At 42.7% G+C, this 19,773-nt stretch overlaps 1 protein-coding gene across 5 annotated transcripts in view; it reads left to right on the forward strand.

The window, feature by feature from the left end:
• Positions 1 to 19,773, forward strand: part of PAK5 (p21 (RAC1) activated kinase 5) — a 148,489-nt gene that overhangs the window by 63,591 nt on the left and 65,125 nt on the right. The window contains exon 1 of one of the 5 annotated variants that reach the window (XM_068153195.1): positions 1,397 to 1,485. The exons of 3 other annotated variants lie outside the window; for them this stretch is intronic. The gene's annotated coding sequence lies outside the window, so the exon portion shown is untranslated. Of the gene's footprint in view, positions 1 to 1,396; positions 1,486 to 3,798; positions 3,876 to 19,773 lie in introns of those variants that run through there. One more of the 5 variants, XM_068153196.1, reaches the window with a different exon arrangement.

Here is a 19,773-nt window from a genome sequence, read left to right on the forward strand (position 1 = left end):
TCCTAATTTACTGCTTTTATTGTACCGTGAAACTTTAAATGACACTGCTTAGGACTGAAATAGAGAGTCACTCTCCCTTGCCCTGCATGAAAGCTGGTGTTGGGGACAGACCTTATGCTGCATGGAGGATGCATCTGGAGGCATTGGGGAATCACTAAGGCTGTCATCTGAAGACGATGCTTCCAATGTGAGGAGCAGATTTAGTGTCACTTGTGGAACTACCTGGTGGAACTGCCTGGCCATCTGCACCCCCAGCAGTGAGGCTGAGCAGAAGCCATGGAAGCGTTTCAGGTTCTCAAAATGGCCCTTTGCATTGCTCATTTCTTCCAGCTGAAGTGTTGCTATTTGTGCTGCATGGTAGTTAGGAATGTGATAATTGCTCCATGGTGAACAGCTGCTCTCCCAGGTTGCAGGTGGGGATGGAGGGAGCTGGGCAGTATGGGGCTAGGCACTGGTTTTGAAGCTGCTGTGCTGGGTAAAGCTTTGGGAGTTACCCATGGTAGCTGCTAGCTGTTTCTGTGGTTTAGTCATGTTTTGTTTTAGGTGTTGCTCACTTCAGGTTGATGGAAGGTCTTTGTTCATGAGGGAATTACTTTTTTGTGCTATCAGATATTTTAACTGGAGATAATCTGAGTGAAAACATGGTTTGAATTGAGGGAAAGACTCAGTCTCGTGTTGAGTTTGCTGGAGCTAAACTTTCTTCTTTGTTGTGGTTTGACCATTTTTCCTAATGGTTTTAATCCAGGTGAAATGGTGCTTTCTAGCAGAGATTAATTTCCATCAGGAGGTTTTTGAATAGTTTCATGCAGAAGCTCCAAGTGCTGTTACTTTTGTAGTTTTTATTTTAAGGAAATGAGGGCTAACAGGTTGTGAGTGTCATTCAGCTGTAGCAGCTTTTGAACTGTACTTAACAGAAGGGCTCAGAGCAGTCATTTCTGCAGAGAGAAGTGGTGGCACAGAGAGGAGACCATGGCAGTCCAGTTGTGGAGAACCTCTTACAAGTTATCAGTGATTTCCCCTGCAGAGCCAGACCTAGTAAATCCTATTGCACATTCAATTCCTTTATTGCTTTGATATGCCTATTTGCTTCCCAGTGGCACTTTGTTGTTCTGGACATCTTCATCAATCATCAGACATCACGAATACTCAGTAGGTGAATATTTGGTTTCAGTGAAATCTTAGCATTGTGATGGCTGATTCTAATATGGAAATGTATAGCAAGCAAGTCTCTAGCAAAGGAAGCTTGCTCACTACTGTAAATTCCTGTTGTCAGTCAGCCAAGAAGAAGCTTTTCTTGGTGCTAGTTATAAGTTTTGCCTTGGCAGCATCACCCCTGGGTCCAGATTTGGTACTGAAATAAGGGAGCCAGATTGTTCCTTTGACATTGGTTGGGGCACATAACTTGAGTTTGAAACAGAGGTCAAGAAGGATTCCAGCTCCTGTGACTGAAGTCTGAGAAGTGACACTGGCACAGATCTCTTGCAGGTACTGTGCTGTTTTGGGGAGGTATGCTAAAAATAAGAGAAAAAAACAGAGCAAAAGAGCACTTGAATCTCCTCTGATCATCCTCACATTTGACACTTAAATTCAGTTGCTGCTTTGAAGCTGTTGCAATTAAGAATGTGAAGTGTTTGTCATCTGCTTGTTCAAATCCATAAATTCACTTTGGTTTTACCGGTTTGCTTTGTAAAAGCTGCAAACAGAAGTCTGATGGATTGTGTGTGTTGAAACGGGTAACAGGTGTTTGTGGGTACCAGCAGCTGAAGAGTTGCTGGCATATGCACAAACGTCGAACAAAAAAACTCTTGCTAAATACCTCCTTGGGATATCCTGCTCCTGACATTAGCATCTCTGACTTGTGGTGCTGTTTGGCCATTTTGGAGGTCTTTCTGGGGCTGTCTGGAGCTTTGCTTCTCACTGACATCCGTGGATTTTGTCTGTTGGGTCTGCTGTGGGCTTTGGCCATTTTTCCCCACTTGGTGGTGGGGTGGTTAGTGACTGCAGCCAGGCAAAACCAGAAGTGTCAGTATGGAAGCTTTATGTGGCTGATACCCTTCACACCTAGAGGTCATATGCTTTTCACCATCTTCCAGTTATATACTCCATTTTTTTAACCCACTGATTCTAACTACCAAACATTTCCATACAATCTCACTACTCTCAATAGCAATTTGAAGCATGAAAGGTGTTATATAGATATGTTTGCTCAAAAGATGAATGCCTCAAACCCACTGAGCTTCAGTTGCTATAGTGTCTTGTAGCTTCTCAAGAGTCTGATACAGGTTGGTCTTGGTAGGCACTTCATAGGGTAGCTCCCTTCAGATACAAAGCTTTTTTGAGACAGCTTCTGTTAATCTCAGCTTCAACTAGTGATGAGGTGTGTCAGAGCATGACTGCATGAACTTCATTGTCAAGGGAAGAGAGCTGAAAACTGCAAAGCTTCAGAAACTTCATCAGCTCTGCACCAAAACCCAGTTAATTGTGAGGCCATTTGTAGGAAAAACTCCAAACATTTAGAGCATATTTCAATATACTTTAATGATAGTTAATGTTTAGGTAACTAGTTAAAGCCTTTAAGCCATTAGACCACATGTTTCACGATGGACTTTGTTAGTGCTGGTGTTGCAGGCTGCCTTTCATCAGATCCAGCAGGGCTTGGTGGTGCATTTGGAGGGCTGTCCCCACAGCCAACAACACATTTTTTTTCTACTTAAAATGAATGTTTTGCCCTTTTTATTTTTTTTTTTCTCCTTTGCTGAACAGAAACAACTCTGAGAGCAGGGCTAGAGTATCAGTTCTAAGACCTTCTGAAGCTTTTGGTTCTTGTGTGGGTCAGCCATGCTAGTTGGAAGCAGCCATCTCGCAGCCCTGGCCCAAAATTTTGTCTTTGAGCCAAGTCTTGTGCCTTGAAAGGTTTAAGAATTCCTTGTCCTGCTTGTGCAGTGACATGAAATGTGTGCTTATGCTATGTTGTGCAGAGCCAGCCACAACTGACAAAGTCAACCATTTTGCAACTCTTCCAACTATTTCTTGTTCTAGACAGCGTAAGAATGCTGTAGGTTTTAGAAGGTGCACCTGGTGGTAGTACAAAGATAATGACATTTCAGAGCAGACAGAGCTTGAATAACTTTTAAATTCAAACCAACAAAACAAAAATACCTGAATTAAGTTTCACTCTTCTCCTCTTGCAGGCTCAGCTGCTGTTTAATATTTCTGATCTTTCTTATCACCTGAGCAAAGTTTTTGGTAAAACACAAGCTGTATATGCCAATTAATATTTATATCTCACAAGCCACCAAGGTCAGGGTCCTAGTAGGACTGGAGGATGTGCAGAAGGGTAGTAAGATGTGGTTTTCCCCTGGAGAGCTTATAGCTTACGGTGCACCCATCCTGTTTGTGCATATGCCATGTGCTGGGGTAGCAAAAGTGCACAGGAGCGGAGTGGTGTGACTTTCTCAGGGACACACAGTGATGGAGAGCAAAAGTGAAATCCCAGCTCCCATCATTTTCCTTTTGGGCCATTTTGGCTTTGCTCTGCATGCCAGCTCTGCCATTAGAGTTTGCTGCTAGTGAACGTCTCTGCCTGCAGCAGGACATGCCGCTTTGGTGTCACAGGGGTGGGAGCTTTGATTTTGCTGAACAAAGATGCTCTTCCAAAAATAGGTTAAGCCAAAGAACTTGGATGCCAAAAATAGCACTGGAGCTTTTGCTTTTTCCAACTGTGTTTTAGATTTATTGTTCCTTGCTTGCAGGCAGCTGGAAGAGTAAAAGAGATTTTGTAGCTATAGGTAAGGGAATAGATGATGTAGACCTGTAGGTCACCTGGAGTGGAGGAAAACCACAAGCCAGATATCATGGTGATGCAGAATAACAAGGTAAATAAAAATGTGCAATGTCACTAATCTCTTTTGTTAGCAAAAGTTTTGTTACTTTCCTAGCTGTTAAGGTACTGTAGAATGGGAATGATGGAGTGATCTCTGGTGACCAGAGAGATGACAAATGCCAACAAACAAAAACTGCAACAAATGAATGCCACAAGAATTATTCTGGCAATAGTCCCTATAAACCTTTTATTGCAACATGCTCTGCTGCATGTGAGTAATTTGCTCTTCTCAAACTGTCAGCAGTAAAATCTGTGCTGCAGCTTTCCCTCTGCCTTTGTACAGGTTGGTTGAGTGATAGTTGTTAAAACTGAGGATTTCTTTCCTGGGATTCTCTATAGAATTCTTCATATCGTTAAGTTAAACTCTAGCTTTTCCATACCCTGGGTCAGATGCATGCACAGGGGACAGAGCTAATTACTTGCAATGCAGCTATTTAAGGTGCTGGGCTGAGCTTGGAGCTACAAGTCAGGAGGCACTGTGGCTTTAATCTGTGCTGTGCTGCTCACTGAGCCACCTCTAAGTAGTGATTTAACTTCTGTGTGCCACTGCTTCCCTCTAGGTAACACGAGGGATTATAGTAATTGCTTTTGAAAAGCACTTTCAGGTGTTTAGTTGTTGTTTTGTTGTTGGTTTTTTTACCCCCTCTCTGAAGGTGCAGAGCTATCTGGTCCTGGGCTGAACAGGCTCGATCTGTTCTTGGAGGCTTTTGGTAGGATTATGAAGACAATGATGATTACCTCCTTGGGCTGTTCAGGCCACATAAATACATTTAAAAGATTTTCCATTAGTCTTCTACATGCTACTCACAGAAGAGCTCTTAAGATACAACTGAATGACAGAAATGAGATATGCGCCAAAAAGTTTTTGAACTTCTCATGAAATATAAGTAAAATGTCAGAATGCTTAAATGGTTTATTGTTTCAACCAAAAATTGTCTTGGACACAGAAATCTGGGTTTGCAACTGTTAAACCTATCTCTGCCTTAAGTGTAAAGATCTCAAAGGCAATAGATTTACTGCATTTCTCATAGGCTTTGTAGGATCTTCGTGGTTTATAAAAGGGTGACTTTCTAGGCTGAAGAAGTAGGAAGGTTTTTCTGAGAGCAAAGTGAGCACAAAGTAAATGTGCCCTGAGCTGTGTGCCTCTTACCCCAGAATTTGAAGCATGCAGGAAAGACTAATGGAACATGAATTCGTCTCTCTGTGGCACACACAGAGACATTGCTTTTCCAAATAGCAAAACTTCTTCCTGTTCATGCTTTGTGTCACTGGGGAAAAACAATGCAAAGGCAGAAATGTCTGTGGCTGAACTGCAGCTGAGACCAAAGTATTAATGCAGAAGTTGTTTATGGAGCACAGTGCTGTTAGTGGGGTGGCTGGTGGGGAGGCACCATCTGTGCCATGAGGTGTACTGGCAGGGTTTGGGGAAGCAACTAGCATTACTGAGGATTTTATGTTGGAAACAACATTTAGTGTGCTACTGGAAACCACTCTAGTGCCAAGATGGCTGCAGTCTATGCACTGGGACCTCCTAGGTTTTATACAGGGGCTTGAAATGGTGTAGCCTAAAGACAGGGAATACATTGCATCTTCCCAGCACTAGGGATGTAGGCTGGTAAGTGTGTGTTGAGAGAGGCCTGGCTGCCATTGCAGTTTCATGTTGCTATGATGGTTGCAGGTGGTGTTTACTTTTGAAGTTCTTGTTCTCTGTTCTGACATTTTTAGGACAGTAAATGAAGGATAAGAAGTAGAAAAGCAGACAAATGAAAACCCCCTGTCTGTGTATGTCTGTAATTGCATTTGTGTGGCTTGATGGAAAGAGCCCCATTCTACTAGAAGTCAGGGAGGGGTTGGCAATGAATAAAAGTAGTTACTGCCAATAGCTCTCATGCCAAAACTGGGTATAGATGATAGGGCTCAACTTAACGCAGATGCTGTAATGCAGACCTTAACGACTGCTCTGGGGATACACGTGCAAAGCTGCCTGCCTTGTATGCCACAGAGGATTTATTCCTAGGAATGAAATAGAAGGAACCTTCACTTGGGTGGAAGTCAAAGTTGAATCCTGATCCTGGGAAGAAAAATGCTTTACTGAGGCAAGGCTATTATTAGGGACACCAGCATGTCCTTTGTTTTTCATTGTATTGGAGATAAAATACCAACATTACTGAAAAGGCAACATCCATCCCACATCTATGCTTTACTTACCTAGTCTCTTTGAGAACCAGCTCTTATCACTTTGGGGATTCCCTGGGAGAATAAGTGGAGCTTTTTCAAGTACTTGGGAAGTACAAGGCATGAAGTAAATAATTCAAACACTGATGCAGAGTGTTGGTGGCTGAAAAGTGACTTACAATCTCTTAGCAGGCTAATGACACCTGGATTTTTCCCCACTTTTTGGGCAGAGGAATATGGAATGTACTACCAACTGGCAGGGCTGCTTCCTTCCAAGGTTTGCTATAGTGTACTCAAGGTAAAGCCAGAGCTCCTTTCTTCATGGACAGTGCAATTTGAATCAGGACATGAGCAGTGCCATAGACCTCTGGGATAGTGCAGTGTGAGAAGCCTGACCTCTGTGGCTTGCATTTATTATAAACTGCTTGAAAAGCTATTTTGCCTTTTTCCTCAGTATCTGGTAGGACTTGATCCACACTATTTTGTGATGCAATGACCTGATACTGCTGCACGTTAAAGCATTTGTGATTGTGTTTGTTCCAAAACTTTTGCCATTTTTATTCTAGCATAATTTCTCTTCTGTTTCTTTGGTATTTTACTGATGTAACAGCACCTTGCTATTTCTCTTCAATTTCCAGTTCTGTGTAAGAAAGAGTCAACTGTCCTGATTTAGCTAGAAATGAAACTGCAGGTATTTTTTGGAGGTATTTTATGGGAAAATTGGTGATAATTGCTAACTAATGTCTTTTAAAGACTTTAAAAAAAAAATGGTAAAATGCTATCAATCTGTCAATCAAGACAAAGGTTGGATAATGCAAAATCTCCCTGACAAGTTGCTTTTATTATATTTGGCATCTGTTTGCCTCTGCAAATGTGAGCTACTCAAAATCTGTGCTTTAGTGTTTACTTTTCCCGTCCTTTCTCATTATTACTTAACTAGTATTAGTATTCCTGTACAGCATAGCCAAAGAGATATTTCCCTCCAAGATTATTATAAGGTCTAATTAAGTCTATAATACAATAGCATGCTTTAACATTTTTCCAGTCTCTTGCCCTGTCACTCCATGATGAACCCACTTGCCCTTGCTGAAGCCAGCAATCAGCCTTGGGTCTGGCTCTGAAATGTGCAGTCTGGCTTTACGAAGAGCGTGCTAAAGCCAGGCAAGTGTGAAACTCCGAGTTGCCTGAACTGTGATCCTTATGGACTGCTTTTCAAGATTTTCACCTGTAGGTTTGCCTTATTTCCTTTTAAAATCAATTTGGAAAGCAGATTGGAGGTTGTTTGTTTGTTTTCCCAATTCCCTTATTCCAGAGGCCTGGAGTTTTCAGAGAAACAGTTAAAAGAGCAAGATTTTATAATAAAAGCAGATACTGAGCCATGCCAAGCAGTGTCTCTCCACAGTACTGACAGCTTTTTTCATGGTTCTGGATTTAAAGCACCGTGAAACAGAATCTATTTCAACTCCAGGCCCTGCAGGCGTTGCATGTAAAGCATCACAAAATAGAACAGTCTTCCTTCTCAGACTGTTCCCCTACCTCCCAACAATATTTGCATCTTGAAAACCATTGCCTTCCATGCTGCCAAGAAGAGAGACCTGGGTCTGTTTAGAGTCATAGAGGTTTTTACAACCAAAACAATTCTAACATTATGGAGTCCATCTGTCAACCTAAGATCACCATGGTGATTACACCATGTCCCAAAGTGCCATGTCCACACGTTTCTTAAGCCCCTCTAGGGTGGAGAGAAGACTGAGAAGGGATCTTGCCAATATCTAAAGGGTGTGCGTCAAAGAGGATGGGACCAGTCTCTTTTCAGTGGTTGCTGGTGATAGTACGAGGGGCAGTGGGCACAAACTGGAACACAGGAAGTTCCACCTAAACATAAGGAAAAAAACTAATCTGCGGGTGATAAAGTAGTGGAACAGGCTGCCCAGAGTGGTTGTGGAGGCTGCTCTGGAGACTTTCAAAACCTGCATGGGCATGTTCCTATGCAAGCTGCTGTAGGCGCACCAGCTTTAGCAGGGCATTTTGGACTAGGTGGTACCCAGAGTGGCTTCTAACCCCTACCATTCTTTGATTCTGTGAGCTGGAGGTAGCATGTCTGTAGAAGGCTCCACTGCTCAGGCTGGGCAGAGAATTGAAAACCACTTTGGTGGTTTTCCTGTTGGGAGAGGAAGTACCAGTGCCGGCACTGTGAATGGACCAAGTGTGGTATTGATGTTGATATAAGTAATGCTAAGAATTGCCATGATGTTATAATAAAACATTGCAATCATCATGGCAAATGATGAGGGAAAATTACAATACAGAAATAAGTCTCGCTTGGCCCTCAGATAAATCAAAGCTTGGCCCTTAATCTTGCATTGCTTGCTAGCCCAGAACATAAATCCAAGGGTTTATCATTAAGCTTAACAGGCCATAAAATCTGGGCTATTTTGGAGGTAGTTGCAGAGATTTGCAGCCCAAGCAGGGAACGGGCTCTAAGCTGCTGGGCCTTGTGTAGCTAGGTAAATAGCAAGCTTCAAATAATGCTGTAAAGCTATCAAATGTAATAACTAATGCAGCCAGGCAAGCGTTCGGGGAGGGGAGCCTCGCTACTGATAAGCTTGCCGATAATGACCATAGGAGACCCCAGTTTAGAAAGGCCTTTTACTAACAAGCTGAAGTCTCTTTTGCTCTACTGGACATCAGGTATGTGCATCCAGGCTGGTTCACCCAGAACCCTTTCGTTTCTGCACAGCAATGTTTTCTGCACTGCACGCCTGAAAGAGCAAGTGGCACAAACCAGAAATGCAGCAGCAACTGACAGCTCACTTTGTCATTGCAGTTTAAATATTTATGACAGTGCTTCACAGTGTGCCAGTAAATGAGTGATAGCATATTATGTAATAGTAATAAAATTGTAGGAGACTTCACTGCTGCCCTTTGCTAGTAAATCTTTGCTGCCATCCGTAGCAAGGCCATGGAAAGGCCATACCTCAGTTATTCTGTGTGAAATAGGAATTAGCTGTGTGTTGTCATGGGTTTAAAACTGCGCTCCATCTTTAGTTCAGGCAAGACTTTGGTTCAGGTCAGATACGTGTGAAAACTTGTGGTTCTAGATTTGCAAGTAAGTAGCAGGTCTTTGGTGGTGGTAAAGGTAATGGCTGAGGAATGGCTCCCTCATTGAGGGGGGAGGCAGGAGTGGTTATGAATAATGAGGATTTTTTTTGTTAATTAACAGTTCAAAGTTTTTTGTTTAAGAGTTGTAGAGTATTGATTACCATTTGTACTGTACTGCTCGAGAGAGAGGGGAATCCTCAGGATATCATGTGTGAAGTCAGTTGTGCCTGGACTAAAAATACCTGTGTTGAACTGAAGTTTGGGATGGATGGCATACCTTCTGGGGAAATTTACTGGAAAATGCTGACAATGGAAGCAGAAACCTAATTAGAGTTGGGGGCAGCCAAAGGCGTCAACTTTAGGCTAAATAAGAAGGTAGGCCATCAGAGGAGGATCAGAGCGCTCTGTGCCAGTAAAACCCAGCCATGGAAGCACATTGTGTGAATGGGTGAGAAAAGCCACTAGCACAAGTGCTGAACAGGCTCTATGGGTGGGTGGAATGCAGGTCAAAGTGCAGGGGCTGAGGGCTGTGCAGGACTTTGGGTAAATTCTTTACACAGTCATGGGGTGATTAAATGCACAGCAGATACCAAATTAGTTATATGATGTACATTCATGTTTACAAAGAGCAATTGCTCAGTGATCAAGTCTGCTACCTCAGTCTTTACCAGTAAGGATGCCAAGTGGGAAAGTGAGACCTGCCAAAATTACGAAGTAACAGTAGAAGTTGCTGACTTTACATATACAGGGAGCTCTAATTATGTATGCTGTTTCATGCACAATATTGAGAATGGTACAGCAGTTGTTTCCTCTTTTCCTGTTTCTCAGCACCCATTGGAGGAAAATTTCAGCAGGAGTGAGGTGAATGTCCCCAGACTCACAGGGCCAAACAAGTTCTTATGGGGTGAGACACAAAGCCAGATGTGTTTCTGGGTCTCTCAGCTCCCACAGTTCAGCCTTTCCATAAGTTCGCATTTCTTGGAATGGGCTGCTGGGGAGGTGGTGGAGCCACCATCATTGGAGGTGTTTAGGAGGAGTCTTGATAGGGTGCTTGGTTGCATGGTTTTGTTGATTAGGTGGTGTTGGATGGTAGGCTGGACACGATCTTGAAGGTTTCTTCCAACATGGTTTATTCCATTCTATTCAAACCTCCCTGAAGTTTGCTTTGTTCCTCTTATGTTTCTTTTTGAAGGCATTGACTGTTTCAGAATTTTACTGCTTTATATAAGTTCCTTTTCCTCCTCATCACTCTTCTCCTCTGCCCCAGTTACTAAAATCTCTCCCCAGTGTGTCATCTTCGTCAGCAGCACTCTCATCTGTGGGCTGAAAGCAGAGCACACTTGGGGAAGTAGAAACGACCCTGAGCCTCCCTTAAGTTTTCAAGTGGCTGGAAGTTGTTTGCCGATCAAAGGCGGCTCACCAGAGTCTCCTCTGCTCTTTGCTTCTTCTATCCTTTATCTGGCAGCGCTTTCTATCTACTCCCGGCTGGCAGAGCTCACCCCATGGGCTCTCTGCTGAAATGAGAGCAGCTTAGCATTTCCAGATAAAAGGCATCATCAAGTGCCCTGGTGTATATATATCAGCTGCAAAATTCCTACAGTCAGGGTGCTAGGTGACTTCAGGAATATGGCAAGCACTTGAGCACTTTGGTTGGGAGGAAAGAGATGGGAGAGTAAGGAATTTTGGTCAGATAGGTAAGACAGAGCGGAAAATGCATGAGTACAAAGCTCAGCTGAATCAGCTGGTGAGAAATGGGCATTTTGATTGCTCCAGTAATCAAGTCATGTTTTTCAGGAGAGTTATGAATAACTCTTACATGTGGAGTCTGGAGCTCTTTCAAGTTTGGAGGTCAGGCATCAACTGATCCTATCTTTCCCCCAACTTTTCAAGCTGGACAAAGCCTCGGGCAACCTGCCTTGGTCCTGCTGTGAATGGGGGTCACAGGGACTCCTTCAGCCAGGGTGAGAGTGTGACATTGGTTGGTGTTTGGAAAGAGGATAAATGTAAACAAGAATATTTGGGTCAGTGCCAAAGAAGTATTAGGAGTGACAAATTTGTTTTAATGTAATCTGGGCTTGATCACTGGTGTTGACTTCACTGAAGGCTTCCAGGTCCTGTGAAGGGGTTGATCTAGACAAATGTCTTTATTTTCCTGGTTTTCATTTCCCATGGACATATAGACTAGTGGATCTTAAGTGCATAGCAAGAAACAAAAGCAAGGGGACAGATTAAATGACTGCTGCGAGATTAATTATTCCATCACATTTCAACTTGTATTTTTGAACCTACAACTTTGAATGGAGTGTTCAAAATTATCCTTGAAATGGCCATCTTTCCATCTAATTTAAAGTAATTCAACTTTACAAGAAGCAATTATGCTGCACACTAACACATAAAAAGACATGGCAACATGAGGAAACCTGATTATTCAAGCAGTCTTTCTGACATAAAATAGCTAACTCATCTCCCCACTTCAGTCCTTGGGTGCTGTTGCAAATATCCTCCTGTAAGATGGCTTCATTCTTGATACGCTGGCAGACTGCTGCTTATCACTAATTGCTCTCGGTGTCATCATGGTGATGGTCTGGCAGTTAAGAAAATTTCTCTTTTGTCTCTGTAGCTGTTCTTGCACTCACTGCTGGTGTTTATCCTGTTCTGCAACCAATGAATGTTTTGTGCAAGGAATGGCATTTGTGTCCTGCTCTTCTGCTTCTGTGGCCATTATCCTTGAGGCGATCAAGTCTTGATGTTCTGGAGGAATCTAGATGTCAGTGGGCTTTTTTTTTTGCCGGAGAGTGGGGTCTGTTTGCAGGAGTCTTTATTTGTGTGGAGGTCTTTGATGTGTTCTGGTCCAAAAACTGAGGGGAGGGAATCTGCCAAAATACAGGAACTTCTCTTAAAAAACAAAGCAAACAAAAACCCCCTCCAAAACCCACAACAGAACAACACCAAACCAATTCTCAGAGTTTATATTTCCTTTTTACGTTTTGCGAGCCACCATAACTAGTGCAGTGTTGCAAATGAAATCTTGTAAGGAGCAAATGGAAGGCCAGACAAATGTATTGTTAGTGTACTGAAATCTTAATTCTCTAATGAAATGGGGTTTTATTAGTCCAGTACCACTTACTACAGAAAAAGACAAGGAAAAGGAAAAAAATCCCACCGCAGAAGTCGGTCATCTCGAAGTTAAATATCACTAAACACATATGTGCCCTTCTATGCTCACCCTTCCACTGCACCATGGGGAAACAGTGGAGTGGCACAGGGGTAAGTGAGTGAGTTTTCTTTTTGTCTCCTTTTTTGGCAGGTGTATCTGTCTTTTTGTACTGTATGTCAAAGCCTGCCAAAAAATGGAGATGCAACCAGCAGAGGTTTAATTCAAATTCAGCCTTATAGAGTGAGTTTTGCAGGTGGAAATTGCTGGTTTATGAGGCCTATTTTCCCGTTAGCCTTACTCACCTTTCTGCAAATTTGCAATGCCTCTTCTCCAATAAGGCATTTCTGCTGCCAGTCCTGACTGGTCTTACTATTAACAACAACAAAAAAGGGGCAGTGAGTCATTATTGCCCTGCACTGCTGCCAGGCAAGCACAGTGATGATGGTGGCATTTATTCTTCCTTGCTGGAAGGTGTGGGTGGTGGAGGTTGGTGGTTTCATCCACTGGTCTGTGGATCCACTTGGGATAATACAGAGTCTGCATTGCCATGTTACATCCATGTTTACTGTATATAGAGCATCTTAAAGACATAAGGTTCTTGTTTGTTACTCTGCTACGCCAAAACCTCATTTGCCAAGATCTGCATTTCTTTGACTATTAGTGAGAGATGCTCATGCCTGTGCGGCAATCCTGTGAGATAAGAGATCTTCCCTCAGTGCAGGATTCTGTGTCCCTGCTTAGGAGTCCCCCTAATACTATGCCACGATTCCTCTGCACCAACAATTGCACCGCCATCATCAATATTTCATTCCCCATGGAATACCTGCTTGTTACTACTCTCTGTACAAGTGTTACTGGTATGTACAAAAATAAACCACCTGGTCAGTAGAAAACTTGCTGCTACACATAAACAAGATACAGAAAGCCCCAGGCAGAGGCAGCCAGAGCCTGATCCTCAGCAGAGTTGGTTCCTACCATCTCATCAGCAGCCCATCCTCAGCAAGACTTGACCTGCTCCAGGAGTTTGCTTGAGTCCCTGTTGTTCAAACCTCATCCAGAACTGTTATTTCATCCATGTTTTCTGTGCTTCAGAGAATTTTACTGTGATAATTAAACTGGAAACAGAGGAAAAAAAGCCCGAGTCACACATCAGCCCTAAATTCTGCTTGCAGGCTCCTCTCCCTCCTTATACTGTTGATAGGTCGGTGGACTGCAGCTGCTGAGTCCCTCCATGGTATTTCCCAAATGCGATGTATCCTGAAGGATGCAGAAGGTTGTCCCAGAGTAAGATCATAGTTTTCTGAGGCTCATCTGTTCAGGATTTGTTTAAGCAAATGCAATATTCATAATTCTAGATAAAATTAAGGGGGAGGAGGGAGTGGTTTCACATTTTGAATGCAAACATTTAAAACAGATGCAGCCCGCTGGGAAGCATCACATAAAATTGCACATCTCTTTAAAAGAAAAGAACATTCATTTCACTCAAGACTACAGTATGAAAGATTAGGAGTTAAGAGACATTTTTCACCCACTTTGAAAGTGAATGTATTTTAAATTTAATTCTTTGGTGCAGCTGCTCCTTTTACTCTCTGGAAAGCCTTCCTTGTGCTTTGGGCAATGTAAAGAGTTCAGCTGGGTGCTAATCCAGTTTGAGATGCCAAACTACTTTTCTGCTCATGGAAGGTTTTCCCACCACCTTCTAGATAAATGTGGGATTGTCTTTTATTTCAACACACCACCGTTTTGGGGAGATCTGTTGGAGCCTCACCATCTTAGAATCACTTGTGCAGAGGAGTAGGAATGTGAAAATTTCATGCTCTTTTAGGATAGATTATATCAATGTAGGATAACTTGGAATCATCTTGTTTCCTTTTCTCCCCCCTTAACAGTATAAGTATCTAGTAGTGCCTACATTAAAAAAAAATAAATAGTCAAAACAAGCTAGGACCTGTGAAAGAGGCTCATAGCACTGATTATATTGCTGGGGCAGCTAAGAGCCATGGTGCAGTGCTCCTATTGGCTGCTTGTCACTGCACCAGCTACCACTTATTTGGGATTGGTAACTCATTCTGCAGAATGAGTTAAATTGAAGATGCTGGTGAATGAAAAATACCAAAATTCTGGGGAGTCTGGTGTTGCCTTAGCTATGTTACTACCCATTGACCGCAGGAGGAATTGCTGAGGGCTTGCAACATCAAGTATCAGCTCTGGAGGAGTTTGGCTGGAATAGCTACAGGATTTTGCTGTCTTGTCACTCTTGTCCTGATATGATCTGCCTGGAGGACTTCCCTCTCCTAGTTCTTGCTGCTTTGAGGAAAGCTCTGGGTAGATTTTCTCTCTTCCTTATTCCTTTTCTCTTCCCTCATGCGAGTATTGAGCTTGCTTATCTTGAACTCATTATTGCTGCCATACCATTTCAAGTATCTCAGCCATGCCCATAATACACTATCTTAGCCATTGTTCTCTAGAAGTGATCTTCCTTTTTTTAATTATTATTTTTTTTACAACCAGCACTGCAGTCTGAGCACTTTTCCAATAGTAACTCATATTTAATGACTTACTAAGTTATATCCAAGTCACAGTTTCCCAGTGGATGTTCTGAGCTTGTTTCTTATTAAAAACCATCATCTAAATTCAAATCAGGAATTAACAGTTCTGCAAATGACATTTGCCCCTCTGCAGAAGGACTGGCATTAATCCTATGCACTACAGCAATAGCATTTCAAGCCCTTTGCAATACTTAGGACTAAGACCCTACATTGGGAACCATGCTTAAACATGTCAGAGGGTGCTGTGTTAGTACATGGGTTTCCCTTACAGTTGAGGAGAAGACATGGTGCTCCACAAAACTTTCCTGCATCACCTGGCCCCGGAGTTAGTAGCTGCAGACAAAATCTTCACGTGATCCTGTTCCTGAAACTGCCCCAATACTGGATGGGGCTGGGGCCTTTGCTGGCAGAGGAATTTGGTCCCTGTTGCACAGCGCTAAGGGAACTGATCTAGTGCTGGCAGAAACAGATGGATCTTTAGGCTGGAACTTTCAGCTCTTACTAAATTCTGTTCAGAATGATCTGGTTCCTGTAGGGCTTTCTGGAAATCCCCAGCTTAATTTTTTTGCCTCCTTACTGGTTGTCATCAGCAGTTTGTGGTGTTTGCATTGCTGCAGTTCTCACAAAACCCATTGTGCTGAGCACAGTGAGCAGGTTGGAGAGTATCCATCCCTTCTTTCTACTCCTCTGTAGGGTAGAGTGTGGCCTTAGCATAGAAATTGTGAAGTGAAGCTCAGAGCAGAAGCTCCAACGTCCTGCTGCTCAGAAAAAATTAACCCCAAAGCAGATCTGTAATTAAATCATTTTGAAAGATTGCAAACAGTGCAGGAGCTCAGCCACCTCTGCAGCATGTTCTGTTACCTCTGTCATAAAATTTGGATAAATGCACTGGGTAAACTGTTGCACTGTTACCTGATAGCCACCTATATTTTAAAGTTGAGATTTACTGGGGAAAAGTGTGTGTACTGTGAGAGCTCACCACAAGACTGGCATGATTTTTTGGTCCTTGTAAAGCTGCTGCTCAACACGAGAAAACTTCTCCCGTTAATTTAGAGAACAGGCAAAGGAAGCTGTCTAGTATCTGAGATTAAAGTGTGTGATTATTTAATCATCATTGAGTTAATGACAATGAGCAAGTGTTTTGCAAAATGAGCTCTTAAAATGAATCGCTAAACAGAGATCTTGGTGCTGCACTGCTGAAGTGGGAGTGCAAAGAGTAGCCTGGCTGGTCTCAGGGAAGGCTTCCTGGATCTGTTTCTGAGGGTTTGAGCTCAGCCAGGAGTTGGGGGCAAATCTGGCTATGTTACAAAGCAACCTGTACTGAGGTCAGGTGTGGGGATGTAGCTTCAAGGGCTTCTCAACTCATAACTGTTATTTCTTATGCTTCACCAAGGTTTTTCCAGCATGGATGTGTTATACTTTTTTTTGTCTCCTTTAAAACTTGTGAGAGTGGCCTGACAGAAGAGCAGCCAAACAATCTTGTTTCCCTTTGTTAGCTATTTTTATTTTACCTGGATCATTACTCATCAAAGAGCTCTGCTGTTGCTTGAAATAAACATGTTTAAACATTAATAAGTAGCATTAAAGATGCTGGGTTTGATGCTGCGTGGGAAAACATTGGCTGACTCATGGAGGAGAAAAAAGGTAGTGCAAATGTTTTTTACTTTCTGTGTTTTAATACCTCTTGATAATTACTTTGCAAATGGGAAAGCACGGAAGGGAAATAGCTGCAATCAACCACACATAACACTGCCTTGACAAAAAGCCCAAGTGAGCCAGCAAAGGTCCAGCTAATTCCCAGCAGCAGCAAAAAGTGGTTTGTGAGGGTGCACCTCAGTCTGCCCCAGGTCTGCCAAACATGCATTGAAGGCTGCCAAGTCAGGTGGCACTGCCCTTGTCGGTGGTTAGTGCTGCATTAAGATAATTTAGAGCATCTATTGTTTTAAATTAACTATTTTAATTTCAACTGCATTGAAATCCTCAAATAAAATTGGAGTGTGAAAATGCTGCTCACATTTCCAAATTTCTTACAGAAACTGACTTTTGAAAGGAAGACTTATTCTATTTTTATATGGCTGGGGATGTTACAAACTTATCCTGGTGGCCCTCATCCAGGTGAGATGCTGGATTTATCACTTCACATAGATTCAGAAAGTCAATCCAGAAGTGACTGTTGAATCATCTTTGTGTGTTCTCTAGTGTTTCATGAGCTGCTCTGTTTCCACCCACTTGTCTCAGCACAAGTTGTGCTGTGTCTGACTCTGCTTCCTGTGCAGGAAGATGTCCAAGCTTCATGTGGCATGTCCAAGAAATTAAATGTTTGCTGCTCTACTTGATAGCCTGTTGGAGAGTTTAATGATTCATAGCACAAAAGTACTTTTCTTGTTGGCTATTCCTTGCCTTCAGCTTCCAGCTAGTTATTCCTTTTATTCCTTATTGCAAAGGTAACAAAACCCTTTTTGCCTTTTGCCCTGTTTTCCTTTGTGAAGGGAGTTTTACACTATATTCAAATTACCTCTCAGTCTTCTTTAGACAACCTTAGCAGATTGAGCCCCACATTTCTCATTATAAGATGTTTTTCTCCCATCCAGAAATTTTTACAGCTGTGTCCCATATCCTTTCCCATTTTTCAATATCTTCTTGCTGAGGCTGATTCCAAAGCTATTCCAGGGTCCAGCTCATCAGCTGCAACATATGGGGGGAGGGGGGCGTGGTAAAATTGCCTCCCAGCCTGAGGGTGTTGCATTTCCATTTTATATGGATGTGGCTTAAGCAGAATATCCCCTGTAGCATGGGGGGCTTGTGCTCTGATCTCCTGAATAACTTTACAGAGGCATTCTGTTAGCGGCTGCTATGGCCAGTTGTGTAGGTATCTCTGCAGTCCTTGTGGTACTTGGTTTGATCTCTTCATTGTTTATTTCAGCAATTAGAAGAGGGGAAAAAAGTAGGATAGTGCAGAGCTGCTTCTGGAGAAAGATGAGTTACTAATTTAAGACAGGTATTCCCAGTGTTTTTTTATTTGCTGGTATTCCAGTTTGGCAGCTAAGCCAAGGTTCAGTTAAGTGTCTCTAACCTTGATATGGGTAAAGCTGGGGAACCATTTGTTATTTTGATGTTTTTTGTACTGTTCAATTGTGAAATTCAGTTAAGGGAGGATTTGTATTGTCATTGGAAAAGGGCAGCAGCTATAGAAAAAAACAACAACCTGAGCTGTTCCAGGGTATGATGAGGATTTCATACTTTCAGTGCAGGGTCATCTTCAGACCACAAATAGTTTTTTGCTCATTTTACCATATGGGGAGTTAGACATTCGTGTTTTCATGCTTTGCAGCCGAGCTGCCACCCCAGAGGACAGAGCTCAGCAACATCCACACGAGCAGTGCTGAAGACTTGTTCTTAGCCAATTTACAGAAACTTGGTTTGCACAGACTCTGTCTTGCCCCCAGATCACTGAAAGCAGAAGTGATGTTTTCAGGGAGCCTAAATAGGTGGGGTTTTGAGGGTTGTTTTCATTTGTTTTCATTTCACTGTATCCCAGAAACAACACTTCCTTCCTTCAGTATCTCATTTGTGATTATTCTCCTGTCTGAGAGAGGAGAGAATAAAAGGCTTGTTGTGTGTTCATACATCAGAAGATGTCTTAGTCTCGTGGGTCTCCTAAGAAACAGGTGTTGTCATCGGCTTTTTCAGCCATTGGTACAAAGCCAAGTAAAAAATGTTGTTTGAATTCATCTGAAGGTGCTTCTTAACTAGGCACTTGGGCATTTGTGTTGACTTGCTGCATGTCCTATGCTGGGCTTGGGATAAGGTGACATCTTGTATGCAATAACTGTTCTGTAGTTAGATTTCTTTACAGCCTTCTGCAGGAAACTTTGAGCTTTTTGGTAGTCTTAGAGCAGATGCTCGCTCTTCTCTTGCTGTCCCTTCTCCTCCTCCAGCTAATGGCATGAAGTATTTTTTAAGTACCATTTCACATAAATCTGTGAGGCTAACTGACTTGGAAGCCAGCTGGGAGGATGAATGTGTCATCACTGGAGTAAAACATAGGCTTGGGGAATTTTTGTGTTGGTTGGTGGGGGGTTTTTGTTGTTGTTTTGTGTGTGTGTGGTTGGGGTTTTTTTTAATGTTGCCATTTCTGGTGGGCAAGCAGATGGAGCTGCCCACCAGGCCATATTTATCCCTGCAAAACCAGCTGTTGCAGAATGCTGGGGTGGGGGTAGCATGCATTCTTGTGTTTTGGAGTAGCTGATTGATATAATAATAATGCCTCTCTGTCTGGCTTAGCAATCTTCTCCAAGTTGGTATTTGTTCTCGAAGTTCTGTTTAATTCCCACTTAGTTAACTTAGGCCAAAGTAACTGTGTAAGGTACAGCTGCAAGTTCGTGTTTGTTCCTTTGAAAAAGAAAAAAGGGTCAGAGCAATTTCTGGCTGACATATGACTTCCAGGATGACATTTTACTCTAGGACATCTGGCAGCATCCACCAGCATTCCAGGAATTAAAGGGTGTTCCCCACTGGTGCAGATGGGATGCCATACCCTGCATTCCCTCCATAAAAACGCATGTGGCCACTAAAGTGAGAGGCAGTAGTCCTTTAGGTATCTTGTCATTGGTCCTGAGAGGTCTTGGAAAGGCAACAGCCAAAAAAGCCATGTGGATAAAGAGCACCACAAACTGATAAACAACTTTTGATATTTGGGGTAAAGAACTGCAAAATAGTATTACCAATGGGTACACTCTGCAAGTATCAGAAGAAAAAGAGGAACAGTTTTTGCAGCTGAGCAAGGCAGCAGCAGGCAAAGTAGGAAGAACTGGGTAAAGCCAGCTGTGCATTTGGGAGCAGCCTGCTCTGCAGACACTGGAGTGACTGGGAACACCTGTGCCCAGCCTGTGTGCTGGTGGTTGTGC

The sequence above is a fragment of the Melanerpes formicivorus genome, unplaced genomic scaffold (genome assembly GCF_026170545.1).
Source record: "Melanerpes formicivorus ecotype bairdi unplaced genomic scaffold, bMelFor1.0.p_v2 SCAF_25, whole genome shotgun sequence".
Classification (NCBI taxonomy): domain Eukaryota; kingdom Metazoa; phylum Chordata; class Aves; order Piciformes; family Picidae; genus Melanerpes; species Melanerpes formicivorus.